This window comes from Odontomachus brunneus, unplaced genomic scaffold (genome assembly GCF_010583005.1).
Source record: "Odontomachus brunneus isolate Ranch 3 - 2012 unplaced genomic scaffold, Obru_v1 Obru_scaffold_058, whole genome shotgun sequence".
Lineage (NCBI taxonomy): Eukaryota > Metazoa > Arthropoda > Insecta > Hymenoptera > Formicidae > Odontomachus > Odontomachus brunneus.
In genome coordinates, this window is record NW_022639508.1 from 1,271,518 (window position 1) to 1,286,300 (window position 14,783).

At 38.5% G+C, this 14,783-nt stretch overlaps 1 protein-coding gene across 1 annotated transcript in view; it reads right to left on the reverse strand.

The window, feature by feature from the left end:
- LOC116845787 (scavenger receptor class B member 1) overlaps positions 1-7,453 on the reverse strand; it is a 45,192-nt gene extending 37,739 nt beyond the window's left edge. Inside the window, exon 1 of the mRNA XM_032818883.1 lies at positions 6,544-7,453. The gene's annotated coding sequence lies outside the window, so the exon portion shown is untranslated. The remainder of the gene's footprint in view (positions 1-6,543) is intronic.
- Positions 7,454-14,783: the final 7,330 nt, after the last annotated feature.

Sequence of the window (14,783 nt, forward strand, 5' to 3'; positions counted from 1 at the left end):
TCCCCCCCCCCCCCTTCCTGTTCCGTCTCTTCATTCAGATCTGCATTCAACCTTCTCTTTATGTGAGTAATGACAATCTCATGTACATCGCTAATCACTCAAACTACGATATCGAGAAAGAAGTTCGATAAGTCTCTCCATTCTGACGGTTAGCGCGGAAACGGAGACGCGCGTTGCCGTTTCTGCGAGCTCGCGCAAAGCAGATCGGAGCTTTCACGACCTCAAGACATCATCGAAAGAAGTGAAATCAGCCGGGGTGAATTCAGCCACGATAGCCTACGATACCAACGTCGTTGCATATCGAGACAGCCGACCGTTTCACTCCGGTACGCTAAATCGCGCGACCGAGCACGCAACGGAACTCCTTGTTGGCTCCGCGATCGCGCCCATCGCGCCGCCGCGACGAACTTTCGCCGGGCGATCGAGGAAACATTATTCTAGTTCGTAAACTCTCATTACTCCTTTCTACCGAACGTCCTTGCCCGATTTCGATCGAGTTTGTGCGCGCGCTTCTCGGAGTTGCGCGTGTCGCCTTTGGCATCTCAGCATTAAAATCACTCTAATCAGAGTTTGGCCACAATGCGCGGTTTCGTCAAAATCTTACGATAAAGAGAGACATATTTTCAATCTCCCTCTTTGTCTATCTTTTCTTAACCTAACTTCACTTACTGCCATAGTACTGTGGTTGAATATTGTGTGGGATTTGACGAAATGTAACGGATCAATCAAAAGTTATTCCCTTAAGGCCAAACTCTGATTAAAGTGACTCTACTCAGCACCACCTTGTCCCGAGAATCCTTTACTCTCGCGTGGAATATCAAAGAGGATCACGCATCGCGTATCCCATCGGCTACGCCGGTGTTCCCATTTTATCTTCTTTATTGTGAAATTTTCTAATATAATTATAGTTTTGCGCTGTTTATTCGATGCAACGGTCTAATCATTTGTTATTACTATCTGAGATGACAAGTTGATTAGAGATGCGTTTCCGTCTGCAGGATACTGGGTATTTTCCGCGCACTTATTAATCACGTGCATAATATTCCTTGTTCACTCTTTCATCTTGGTTTCTTTCTTCCTCTTATCTTTCTTTTGTCAGCATGATAAGGGAAATTATAAATACTTCTTTGCATCCTTGCACGTCATATCTGAGCTATTGCTTCCGCGTGACAGACCGACTTTTTTGTCAACGCATTACACAGGCAATTGAGTTAATATGCATTATCCTGCTAATATAAATATCAAAACATGCTGCAATCTGTTGCATATTAATTTGTTATGTAGTGACACGTGAAGCTGCCAAGGTTCCGTGTCGGTAGCGCATCGGAAATATTCCGCGATCGCGGATCACGATAAAACGAAACTCGAGAGTAAACGCTCCGAGACAGGTGACATCCTTGCGAGAAATGGAATACTCCCAGTTGCCGAAATCGCGCGAAATTGTTCAACTCTTCCGAACAATAGTACCGATTATTATCTCGTCTCGCGGTCCGATCGTAATTATTAATTCAATAGCGCGCTTATATCGGTCGCTCTCATTAAATGCATTATCATCGTCCGGAATAGAAATATTGCGCAATTGCGCGTTTAATTGCGGCTGATAATCGACCTCTTCGCGGGACAAAAGGCGCCGCGACGAATAAGCAGCCAATTAATGCGAAATCGCTTTGGCGTGAGTATAAGTAGACATCAGAAGATCCATAATCTTTCTCTCGTCAGAGACGAGGATTACCATACGAATTGCATGTTTCGGCAATGCATAACGTTTTATGTCACTTCCCTGTCTCGCGATCTCGTGATTGAGACTGAAATTTATACCAAATTCACACGGAAAAAAAACTGGATTGGACTAAGCGAATTTCTGATAAAATGAATGAGCCGAAAATTTCGATTAATGCTTACGATTAAGCTAATAAGATTTCTTAGTTATCTTGAATGAAATTGTTGGCTCGTTCATATTTTACTAAAAATAGATTAATAACAAACAATTTTATAAAATTAATTATTAATTGGTATATAATCAATCACACAAACAAGCTTGTTAATAATTAATTTCGTCAATTGATGGTATGATTTGTAATTTTATATACAATGATTGATTAATTTTCTAAAACTTGTAGTTTTAGACGCGATTGTTTATTTTTCCCTTGTTTTTATTTTAATCGCGAAAAATGTCTTGTTTCACAAAATTATGAGTGATTTACATATTAATGAAATTAATGATTAATCAGTGTGTAATTAGTTACAACAAAGTTTGATTAACTCGTCATTGAAAAGATGGAATTTGATGAATTTCGTTTTTCCTTTTTTTTTGTATTTTTATAATTTCTCAAACTTTATGATATATCTCTCATAATTCTATGGAATATTGAGATTTAATAACAACCAACAGAAAATCCTGAAGATATAAAAATTTAAAGAAAATGAAGTGGACCCTACTTTTCTGATAACAAGTTAACAATTAATTTCGTCAAACGATGGAACTATTTGTGACTTTATATATAACGATTGATTAATTTTGAAGATTTATTTGCCGATTATTTTAGTCGAAGGACATTTTCATCGATTAAGATGTCCAAAACTGACTAGAGGCACCATGCGCTCTGTCTAGAGACATTACATACTTTCAGGGAAGTCAAGAGGTGACAAGGCCGTTTGAAGTACGATTTTTTGAGAGAAAAACAATTTCTTAGCAATCTCGCGATATTAATCCGATGTTATAGCGAATAAATCACATCCCATTTTTATTCTCAAAATTCGCACGCAACGTCGATTGCCTGGTATTTTAATGCAGATTTATTCGCGTGCGATTTGTACATGATCGACATGGTGGAAGCAATCCGCGGCAACGGAATTGTTATGAAAAATCGCACGGCGATTACTCGTGGTTATATGTAATCGCGCGAGTACTTCCACCTGGACGTGTCGACGTTGGTGAACTGCTTTCTCGGGGTTTCTTCGGGTTTCGACATGAAATCCGCGAAGGCAGCCGTATTATCTTGGGCAACGCTGGCGAAAAGAATGACGGTCACTGCAAGGGACTTTCCATTTCTTCCTTAGCGCGAAAAGCATCACGCAATTCGAGTAATTAGATGTTATGGCAATAAGCGCTAGCAAGTCGAAACTTTGGCCGTCGATATGGAAAGTGCAAGTTTGGTGCGAATGCACCAGCAATGTGGCGCGCGCAGCAAATCGCGGGGTAACGCAGTGCGATTTTCTCTTTATTATCGAAATGGGTACAACGACCTATACAGTGTTGTTTCCATTGACCTCTTGAATTTGGCGGAAATCTGGATCTTGGGTTAATGTAAAACCAAAATTGTGACTTGCGGGGTTGTTTGTACGCGGACAGAATTTTATGGGAAATATTACTATGAAGAATTAATATACTTTCTCTCTCTCTCTACTCTCTCTCTAATACTGTAGATAAATGTACTATAATATATAATAATAAAATAGATAAATGTATTGTAATATAAATGTGTTATAATATTATAGATAAATGTACTAATATTCTATATTACTATATATTGAAAAAAATTATCCGATAAAAAATTAACAAACGGATATTTCTGATCAAAATACTGATCAATTTTTATATACAATTAGGAAACATCCGATGAGAAATAATCGGTTTATAATTTTTTGATCGATTTATCTGATGAAATGGCATTATGATCGGAAGTATCCGATACAATTTAATCGGATATTCTGATTGGAATTTTATCTAAAATATCCGTCTGTTAACTTTTTATCAGATAATTTCCCTCAGTATAGAATTACTGTACTCATTTCTGTAGAATAACTATAAAATTACTGCAGAATTTTGAAATCGAGGGATAGATTTCGACATTCTGCGCGGTAATTGATTATCCTTTCACTTCACATATGCTACGTATATTTTAGGAATTGAAACGTGCTGTTGAAAAATTTGCTACGTTTTTTTAGCAAGATAGATTTTATTGACATTCTATTTCTGCGTTACTAAAAACATAGCGAAACTGAAGAGTCTATAAAATCTATATGAAAAGGAAAGGTAAAGAGAAACGTTCGCGTATGATTATTCATATTGCTCGATCGTTTGCACGATGATGAACGCATCAAGGAGCGGTATTCGTCGCTAAGCACCTTTTCAGAATTCGCCAGATTCCTGAGATCATATCGCGAGAACATAATGAGACGTTCACATAATGAGACGCGGGTAAAACGTTTTGTACGAATTACGCGAGGCAAAAGAAGGAAATAATGTCTGGTCGTTCCGCATTGTCGGACGATTGACGAAGAATACTTTTCATGTTACCGTAAAATAGATGGTCGCGCAGGATGTGACGACTCGGCACATTCATTTCAAAACGTCTAACATAATTCGAGTTCCGAAATGGTACGAGCTGTTTGCACAATCGTCACGAGACCGCGACTCCGCACAAAGATTCCCTGGGGGTTCCGAAAGGACGTTCTCATTCACAGTCACAGAGATGCAATAAAGAGGTTTTGAACCTCGGTTATCGACGTCGTGTCGCCCGCGGCAAATATTTTCGTAATACGTAGTGAAACGGCGTGAAGACACGATACAAATTTTATCCACAACCATAATTTCTCAATAATGTGTTTTGAAGAGTGTCACACTGACGATAATGACAATGTCGCAAATGAAGAAAAAAGAGCTTAGGCTATCGTTAATGTAACACGAACGTGTGAAAGATGTCACGTTGGAGGGATAACCCGATGAAAAATTGTCATGCGTAAAAGATATAGGTGTGTCTGTGTGTCACCTAAAAGTTATCGCGTCGCGATTAATAAGTGCGAAAAGACTCCACTCCACTCTACGCTAACGCGCACCCGCGCGTGTTATGACTATTGATTTGAACGTTCTTTCATTCCGAGTTCACAAAAACTTTGTAAAATAAATTATTGCGAGTTCTCGATAGTAAATCAACGTGAGAAATGCGACACGAGCGAAAAACACGAGACCGAGTGCGACTCGGTAAGCGGGAAGATCACTTTCAGGAATGCAGAATCCGAGATTTAACGAGGAGAAGATCCGGGTGGCATTAAGTACGGCATACTCGCAGTGCATCGGACATTGATAGATGAGAAAACTCCGGCAAAATTTCCGAGGATTTGCTCGTGAACCCACTTCCTAAAGTGGCACGCACGTGAAATCGGTCAGCGCGTACGCTCGGCGAGTGGATCCGCTAGAGTTAAATAACGCGCTCACAATTAATACCGCGTTAATAATCTATCCGCCACGGGCGATAAATCGCGTCGGATACTCAGCTCGCGGGACGATCCCTCGACGAGATATTGCGCGTAATTGTTGTAGGTCAATCTAACCGTTGCAAGCGCGTAAGTGTGCCGTGTCACATCCAGGTCACATTATCGACACCGCCACGTTAAGAGGCCGTCTTACTCTTCGGACTGTAATCCGAGGACTCAGCATAATTAGAAGTACCGCGATCGTGATAGTCTAAAACCACTGAGCACGTTAATCATGCTGGGTAATGTTAATCAGACGACTAAATGTACACTCAGACACGACTGAGAATAACGGTGAAATAGATAACGACGTACGTGCAGATAGTACGTGTTGATAGCTGTCTCGAATCACTGCAAAAGCACCGCAAACTTTCGACCACTTTCGACATTAACGCGGACATTAAGAATGTGTTATCAAATGATCGACAAAATATCACATGAAATACAAAAACTCGCCGCTTTTTCTCGCTTCTACCTGATTCACTCTCTCTTCACCTTCCCCAATATCATAGAGAAAATTATTTCCTGTTTCTACTTGCGTCGGAGGTTGGGTTTTAATGTTCTGCTAAATGACCTGTCATTTCCTTCCGATACGTCTACTTCCCTCTTCCCTCTCTCTTTCTTTTTCTCTATCTATATGAGGAAGGCAAGTATTCGTAGTTCGATGGTGTGTAAGAGCTCCATCGAGATTTTCACTTGTTTTATCATATTTTTTGTTTATTTTAAATTTCTCTAAGGATTTTTTTGCTTTTCACTTTTCTAATTTGTCTTCATTCTTTCGTTCGCGTGACCAATTAGCTATAATTATATGCATAATTACATAATTAAAAATACATAATTAAAAATTAAAAATTAGAAATTATACATAATTAAAAAAGAAAATACTTTAGATCATTAATAAATATCTATGCTGATACTTAAACTTCTCAAAATACGTCAAATACATTAATTCAATTTTAATTCAATCATATCAATTTAAATTTTTAAAACTATTATAAATATTATACCAGATATTTTACTTCTTTTATCTAATATTAATCCATATATTTTATATAACCTCATACGTTAACTGCCTTTAAGGGTTATGTCCTCTAAGATTAAGATAAATTTCTTTTCTCTCTCTCTCTCTCTCTCTCTCTGTCTGTCTTCAGCTATCTCTCTCCCTATTTCTTTCTCCCTTTTTCGATGCAAAATCATTTTGCGACGTGTGTATATGCATTGCGCGACCGTGTTCTTGGGCCACATTCTTCGTTGCTTTCAGATGAGAAATTATTCGCGTTTACTTACGTAATGTCAACCCGACCACCGTCGTAGCCGTCGTCGTTGTCGTTGTCGTCCTCGTCGCCGTTGAACGTTCCACGGGCACACGCACAACCGGGTTCATTAACTGTCCAGTAAAATCCGTCTTTATGTAACTCACAACAAGCTCTCCGAGAAAGAGAGTTGGAAAAGAGGAGAAAGAGACACCGAGCGAGTTTCTCTATCTGCTATCGAGTGCAACTTGACGTTTCGGTCTCGCGCAGGATCGCGATACTTTTTAAATCCCGTTCAAAGTTTACGATCGTTTCAATCGACCGACTATTTCAGTTCGCTTCTCGTTTCTGTCTGCCTCCACATCCCTCGCGATGACTTTGCCAAGAGTATTGTAAAAAATCGAAGGACTAATTGTCTGGAATGTTTTATTTGAAAACGAGAAAGAATCCTGCCGAATCCGCCTCCTCCTTCTAAGGGCTCACTTTCTGTTGATAATCACAAGATATATTCCTCATACTTCCTTTTCCTCAACCAAGAGCTCACCCGATAACGAGATAATTGATCCACTCAGCTTCAAGAGCTTCAAGAGCGGCGCAATCGACACAGCTCGAAGATCACTCGCCACGTTCCCGCGATTAATTCCAAGCGCGCCGGCCACAGGCCTCCTTTTTAATTCGCGAGTCGTATACGTTCGTATACGGGGGAGAGAAAGAGAAAAGAGTTTGTCTGATCGAGGAGCAAGAAAGGGCAATAGAGAGAAGGAGAGAGAAAGAGAGACGAAGATGGGGAGAAAGGGACAAGATAACGAGAGACAATAAACGATGATGGAGAAGGCAGGGCGGCAGAGGAAAACGAAATGATCCATTCGACGATGTTCGCGCGCGGTCCACGATCTGTCGAATAGCGAGTGAGGAGATAACGCGATGTAGTGCCGCTGGTAGAGACCATCAGGTACCCACCAGGTACCCACCGTGTGCCCATCGAGTGCCGGTGGTAGGGAAACGCGAAGCACACGCTCGGACGGATAGCGAGCGCGAACGTGAACGTGTGCCGGTCACAAACGCCGGCCAACTTCGATGAATTTCGCGAGACGATGAGATCGCTCCGACGAGCGAGAGACCGTTTTGGACCGCCAGGTGATCTCGCAATGTGAATACGGGGAAACGAAAACCGTGGCTTGTGTACCTCGGCTGGCTCGGCGAATTGCCGGAGGAGATCGCACGCACGGGAAATAGTCACGCGCGCTGACCGTTAAATTAGATTAACCCTTTGCATTCGTGTGCCTGCTCTCAGTTGCCGGAACTAGCGGAACGTTAGTTAAATGTTTTGTTTTCTTTCAGTTCTCTTTCAGTTTCTTAACACGTTTACTACTAACATCACATACGCGTGACGCAATGTTCTCTCACTATAGCCAACAACGTCAGTTATGTGTAACGGCAAAACATTCTTTTTCCATGTCCATATTATCTAATTATGTTTTACAAAATTATGTAAAAAAAAGAGAAAATACGACTGTAGTTCTCTAAATAAGTTGTAAGTAGAGCGAACCTGTTAATTAATTCGAGAATTAATGAGGCCCCTCCGTGAATAATTATATTTAGCAGTATATTCTCTTTACTTTAATTGGTAGCTTTAGTTGCTTACTTTTGTAGAAAGTATATATATAATCAAGAGATACGTTTAAAAATTGTGACGAAACTTTGCAAACTTTTAAATTTACATCCATTCTTCCGCATGTTTTGCACGAAAAGCAGATAAAAAGTTCATTATGAGTTAGCACTCAAAATTATTAAAACTCAAATTGTTACAAAATATTGAATCTTTATTACTCAGTTAAAACATTATTTCATATCATCACGATTAAATTCGATTCCTAAAATCCCATTTGTCAGTCTTTTGAAAGTCTGTCGGTGTTGAAAGAGAAATACGTTAATTAAGTGTTCTAATTTATACGCAAAAAAATTACATAGTAATATCAGCTAAATTGCGGTAGGTGATTCAAACTTAGTCAAAAAACTAATTTAGCTGTCATTGTTAAGAATTGGCTATGACAGCTAAAATTCATTCGTTATGAAATACAAATATATTAGATGACGTTAAAAATGCACATTATTTTAAGTAGCTAAGAAAATGGCAGTTATTCCTAAATTTTATTAAAGAAGTTTGCCGCACAGCTACAATCATTTGTTTGCTACAGTCATTTGTTTTTAGCAGCTAATATTTCACGCTGTAGCGCTGAAGTTTAAACAGCGAATAAATTTAGCCTCGGTAATATCGACATTAGCTATCCCTATTTCAGTGACACATCTTATCTGCCACAGCTATTTCTTAGCTCTGGAAGCTAGTTTCTGTTTTGTGTATACTTTCAGAAGATCATAGAATTAAAAAATGCATATAAAGAATCAAGAGAAAATTTTGAGAAATTTGAGAGTTATATTCTTTTTTGTCCTATATCTTGTAAAAAAAGAAAACAAATAAAAAAATTCATTATGAGCTGACTGATATTGCTAGGTTCGAGTCTAGTTTAACTTTTTAAAGTATTATTAATAAATATGTTATAATAAATTTAAATCATTTTTAATTTAATAAATAGATAATCCCATTTATTCTTATAATATTTATAAATTAATTAAATAATTTTAATTAATTTTTATTTAATTATTAATAAATTCAATTTAATTAAAAAAATTAGATATCTTTTAAATTAAATAAAATTTTTTATCTATAAATTTATTATAAATAATATTATTATATTAATTCTTATAAATTTATAGCTCTTTAAATATCAAAATATTAATATAATTTAATTTTTTTTTTAAACCCTTTAAAAGTCTATTTGTCATCTGATTTAATTATTTGTATTGTTCCAAATTTGTAGAAACGTTTCCTTTTTGATTCATGTATGCACACCAAAGGTTTCTCCTGTTTTTGAGTAAATAATAATAATAATCGTGAGTGCAAAGAATAGAATCTTAATCACTACATCAGGACATCGTTTTCCATTTGAAAAATACAGATGAAATACAGATTCCAAATTCCCAATTCGTCGGCTCGCCTCCGTCGGTTGCGCAAGGGATGATTGCAGAGCTCGCGTCGCCCGCGAGCCACCGGTGTACGATGACGTGCGAAAACGAGGATTCGCCGTGCGTGACGCGTTTCATTGTCGGCTTGCTCGCGGAGTATCGTGCGTGCAGCTGCAATGTTTCCCGTTGCTCGAGTGCATCGCAGTCGATGATACTCGTGCTGTTCCGTTTCTCGGCAATAGATCCTCGCTGTCGCATGCGATCCTCCGCGAGGAAGTCACGGAAGAGAATCTGCCTCTCGCCGCTATCATCCCCATCCGACGGAATGGATCGTGTGTTACTGCGGTTTGTTGACTCGAGTCCAATCTAACAGGGAGCAATGCGAGGATCATGAGCTTTGAGAGTAGCCGACGAAGAGGAGACGACAAGTACCGCGAGACCCTCGCGAGATTCCAGCCGAGCGTCTCGGTGAAGGACGATCGCGGTTTTCGCGAGGGTTCAAGCGAGACCGCTCGCGCTTCCATACTCTCGACCGATCCTAGAACCGTCGAGACCGGAATCAAGGACCGCCGAGCGAAAACCGCAAGAATGCGGCTACGGGCAGACGGCTGGTTATCCTGAAAATATCCGATACGATTACAGTCGCGACTGAGAACTGTACAGTTGCGTCGAACGAAAGATCCCCATCGGGTCAAAAGGTATGATCCATTAGCTTCGAAGTAGCTTGGAAGTGTTCCGACTATTTCATCAGGTCGTTAATTCCACGTATAAGACAGAAACGCTTCGAAGAGTTTATAAAAAGTCCATTAACGCGCGCTTGCGCGTCGATCATGCTGCAAACGCCCTGGGGATATCGTGAGGGAATGCCTTGTAAACATATTTCCACAAACGCAATCAGGGACATGTGTGACGTCAGATTGCGCAAATACGATAACGACGACTAACTGATAATTTTTGCGAATCGAGTTATGCAGTGTCCCACGTTCCAGCGAGACCGTAATGTGAACAAAAAAGATTCGTTCAGAGTACTTTGAGTCGCTTGATCGTTTCCTCCGGGCAAGATCATAAACGGCGCATCCCGTGAATCCCCGTGAGAAAAGTGATTGCCTGTCGAGCGAAATGTATGTTCCACGAATGTATCGCGATCGCGCGTGTTTATCTGCGGCATGACGATAATGACGCAGTATAGTTTGGATATTGCATAATTAATTACGATAAAGACAATTTCGACAAACTGTCTCTAAATCGCTATTGACTGTAATCGACGCGCTGAAAATCGAGTGTCTGACAAGTATTGCGCGTCTGCTTGTCAAGTATATACAGAGACGTGTGGATGCGAAGACGCGGTTTCTGTTTCGCGGTTTTCAAAATACGCGATAACGCTCGCTGGTTTGCGACACGAATGAATCCAGAAATCACTCGGCATTAAATCGTCATGATAATTAAGTTACAACGCAGTAAAACAGAGGCATTATCATGTTCTTTTATCTCATAAAAATTCATTTATTCGCTGAGAAAAAAAAGTTTTGTATTTGTCACTATAATTACACACTGACATAATTATAGTCTAGGAATTCTTGTAGCAAACACTATTTTATACAGTAATAAACATTTCTTGTAGTAAATATGATTATGGTGCTGCTGGTTATAACGCAGGTTGCATTCCAAAATGTTCTTTTTGAAGAAAATTTTACTCAATATCTACACGGAGAAAAATAATTCGCTGGTCCAACAAATTTTCTGCTGGTCTAGCAAATGATTCTTAGAACAAATACATTCAACAAATTTTGTCTATTCTGGTAACGAAACTACTTCTGCTCTGATAACATATTCGTTACAAATTATTATTTGTAATATCAGTTACGTCAACTAAATTTTTTTGATGTCACTACGAATATGCAGTAGCAACGACGATTTTGCTAAAAGAGCCAAATTTGTTCTCCGTATATAGTTTACGTTACATAGGACCAGTTGTTCCAACTTCCTGATAAGTTAATTGATAGTTAAATCATATGTCTATCTTTGTTTTTCCTTCAATGTAGACAAAGACAGACATATGATTTAATTATCAGTTAATTTACCAAGAAGTTGGAACAACCAGCCCATATACTATAGAGTATCGAGTAAAATTTCCTCAAAAAGGACGTTTTGAAATGCAACTCTAATATATATATTGCCATACTATTACTTCTTTTCTGTTACGTAAACTGCGTTAATGATAATTCAATGATAATTTAATCAATCAGAGATCAATATGTTTCAATTGAATAAATGTGCTTCAATTGAAATTCATTATTAATTGGATCTTAATCGACATGAATCTCGATATTTAAAAATCGAACAATCTGAGTTTACGTATGACAGAAAATCAGATCACTTATAAAATAATGAAACATTCGATATCGATACCAAGTGTTTATTCTGCAAGGCCGTGTGTCACAACATGCACTTTGCATTCGTTAGAATTCTTCTTTTTAATGATATCCGCGCAGAAACATGTATGATGCCAATGTTGACAAGGCATTAAATTGTAGCTCGAGGAGGAATTTGCGAGTTTGCGTGCCATTGCGCAATGTCGCTTTTCTAATTAACCGACCTATCCGATCTAGATCAATAATTGTGCAACTTCAATAATAAAATCGACACATACGCATATATACACGTGACAGACGTGCAAGTGGCGCGAGACATTCTAATTCGTTCTAGTAATGAGAGAATTAAATCGAAAATACAAAAATTATCTAGATTGCGATATTCTTTGCGTGCAATGTGCGATTTAAGCACAATCGATAAGATCGATATTGCGCGGAGATTGTGTTAACTAATTGTGCGTAACGCGTATAATTACTGTCTGCATACTCAATTATATATACGTCAATAATTTTCTTTGCTCAACTCTAATGGTGATTATAGCTTAACTGACTTTGTTTCTCGATTTGATTGCTGAGCGTGTAAACTATACATAACTCCGGTGGTCAGTTCTAATCGCTTACAACTATATAACTAATGTGATCTGGACATAAAAGCGCTTGTCTTATGCTAACTGACTTGAGAATAAATGTTATTTTATTATGACTTAGTGTGACTTATTTTAGTGTGGCTTAGACAAAACAAGTCACATTTAAATTGTATGAAAACGTTAATGTTCTGCTTTCATTTAAATACTACATATATTACATACCAAATACAAATAAACGCGCAATTTTTATCGCCGAATAATTCGATGTTAAAGTAAAACATAACCTTTCGGGTTTTGTCGGTGACGTAAAAAAAAGAAAACCTAATCTTTAAAGATATCGCTCGATTTTGTGTACAGATACTTATATAGAAAGTTTTTGATACCAAAACTCAAGCAATGGTTACTTAATAGATTAACCATTGAGCAGTTGTCACTTACTACTTAACATCATATATCGTAACAATAAACAACACCAATCTTAGAAACTTGACTATAATAAATAAATACTTAATAATTAAATACTTTAAACTGCAAAATATTCAACTGCAACATTCCTCATTATCTTCATTTCGTTCGAAATTGTAACTCGTTGATTTCGTATATTTTTCAATGAGAACCAAAGCGCGTCTGACTATAGTTAAATTATTTGATTCTTTCTTTATGACACAGTGGCGGCTTTTAATGGAAACTTTGGAACTAACAAAATAAAATAACGAGTCTAAAGCTGTTAGACTCGATAAAAGATTTGTCTAACATGGCTAATCTGGCGCCATCTAATGTCTTTTCTCATAACTACGTCACAGTTAAATCCGCCCAGTTAGGTTTAATCTATAATAGATGTCGTAAGCTGCAAAGCATAAGAATTGACCAATCACAGCCAATTGTTTCAAGAATAATTAGCTATAGCCGGTATTCATAGTCGAATCTTATTTCAAGGCCGTCTTAAGTAATGTCTTATGGCTCCTGCACACAGTACGCGGTAATGCTTGACGCGCGGCGGAAGTCCGCGCGACAGCCAATCAATATGTTGTTTTTCCGTAAAAGCTAGAAGGTTATTACGGAAAGCAGCATATTGATTGGCTGTCGCGCGGCAAGCATTACCGCGTCCTGTGTGCAGGAGCCATAAGTGTATACTTATCCGTCCGACAATAATATTAATCTTGAAAAATAAATTTATGGATCTTAGGAACTTTTGAACGTTGCCAACGCTCTTCCCTTTTTTTATGGATTTTGTCCGCTTATCCTTATTTTTTGGCAAAGTCGTACCATTTCGGTGGTGCGCAATATCTCTTTTCAAATCGTGAAGTAGTATTAAGGTAAAGTGCAAATTGCCTGGGACTATATATTGAAGAAAGAGAGGTTATTTTTAGGTTAGAGTGAGCGCGTCTCAGGTGTTTTCTGCATTTTCTGCAAGAAAATAGTGCAATATTAGATATTTTATGCATATTATGTGCAGAATTATGTGCATAAAGCCCATTCTACATTTGCGTGGACGTGGATGTAAGTGGTTGTGATTACGACAACCAATCAGGGTAAAGCAATCAGTGAATAAAACATTCGGATTGGTTGACTCTTACGTTCACAACTACGCTTACGCAATTGTAGAATGGGCTTAATATCTTCCTGACGCGCATATCCTCCCTGCTCTTTACTAGGGGTGCGTTCAGATTCTTCATCCGGGTGCACTCTATTAGAAACATTATAGTATATGTCACATATACTATAGCACTTCTAGTAATAGAATATACCCGAGTGGGAAATCTGAACGCAGCCTAGGGTTGCTTTATGGCTCCTGCACACAGGACGCGGTAATGCTTGCCGTGCGGCGGAAGTTCGCGCAACAGCCAATCAATATGCTGCTTTCCGTAATAACCTTCTAGCTCTTACTGAAAAACAACATATTGATTGGGCGCGTTCAGCAGACGCAACTGTTGTACAACTGTTGTGTAGATGCTGCTGAACGCACTTCGCTCAGTTACCGCTACTCAACATGTTCCGGGAGCGGGCGCCATTTTTCCCATTAAACTTTTTCTCCGCTACCTACGCGCAACATGTTGCGAAACAAGATGGCAGCGCAAATGAGAGAAGAAAGAAGTAAACACTATTAAAATCGTGTATTATAGTATATTTTTTAAAATGAGCTTAAGAAATTGTGATACGTAAATTGTGATATGTAAATCTTGCATCTAGCAATTACCTGTCACACAAGTAAAAATATGCCAATATAATAGAAAAGAGGGCCAGCGATGTAACGAGCATATAGAAATCTTGTATCTCTAGCTGCTTAACTT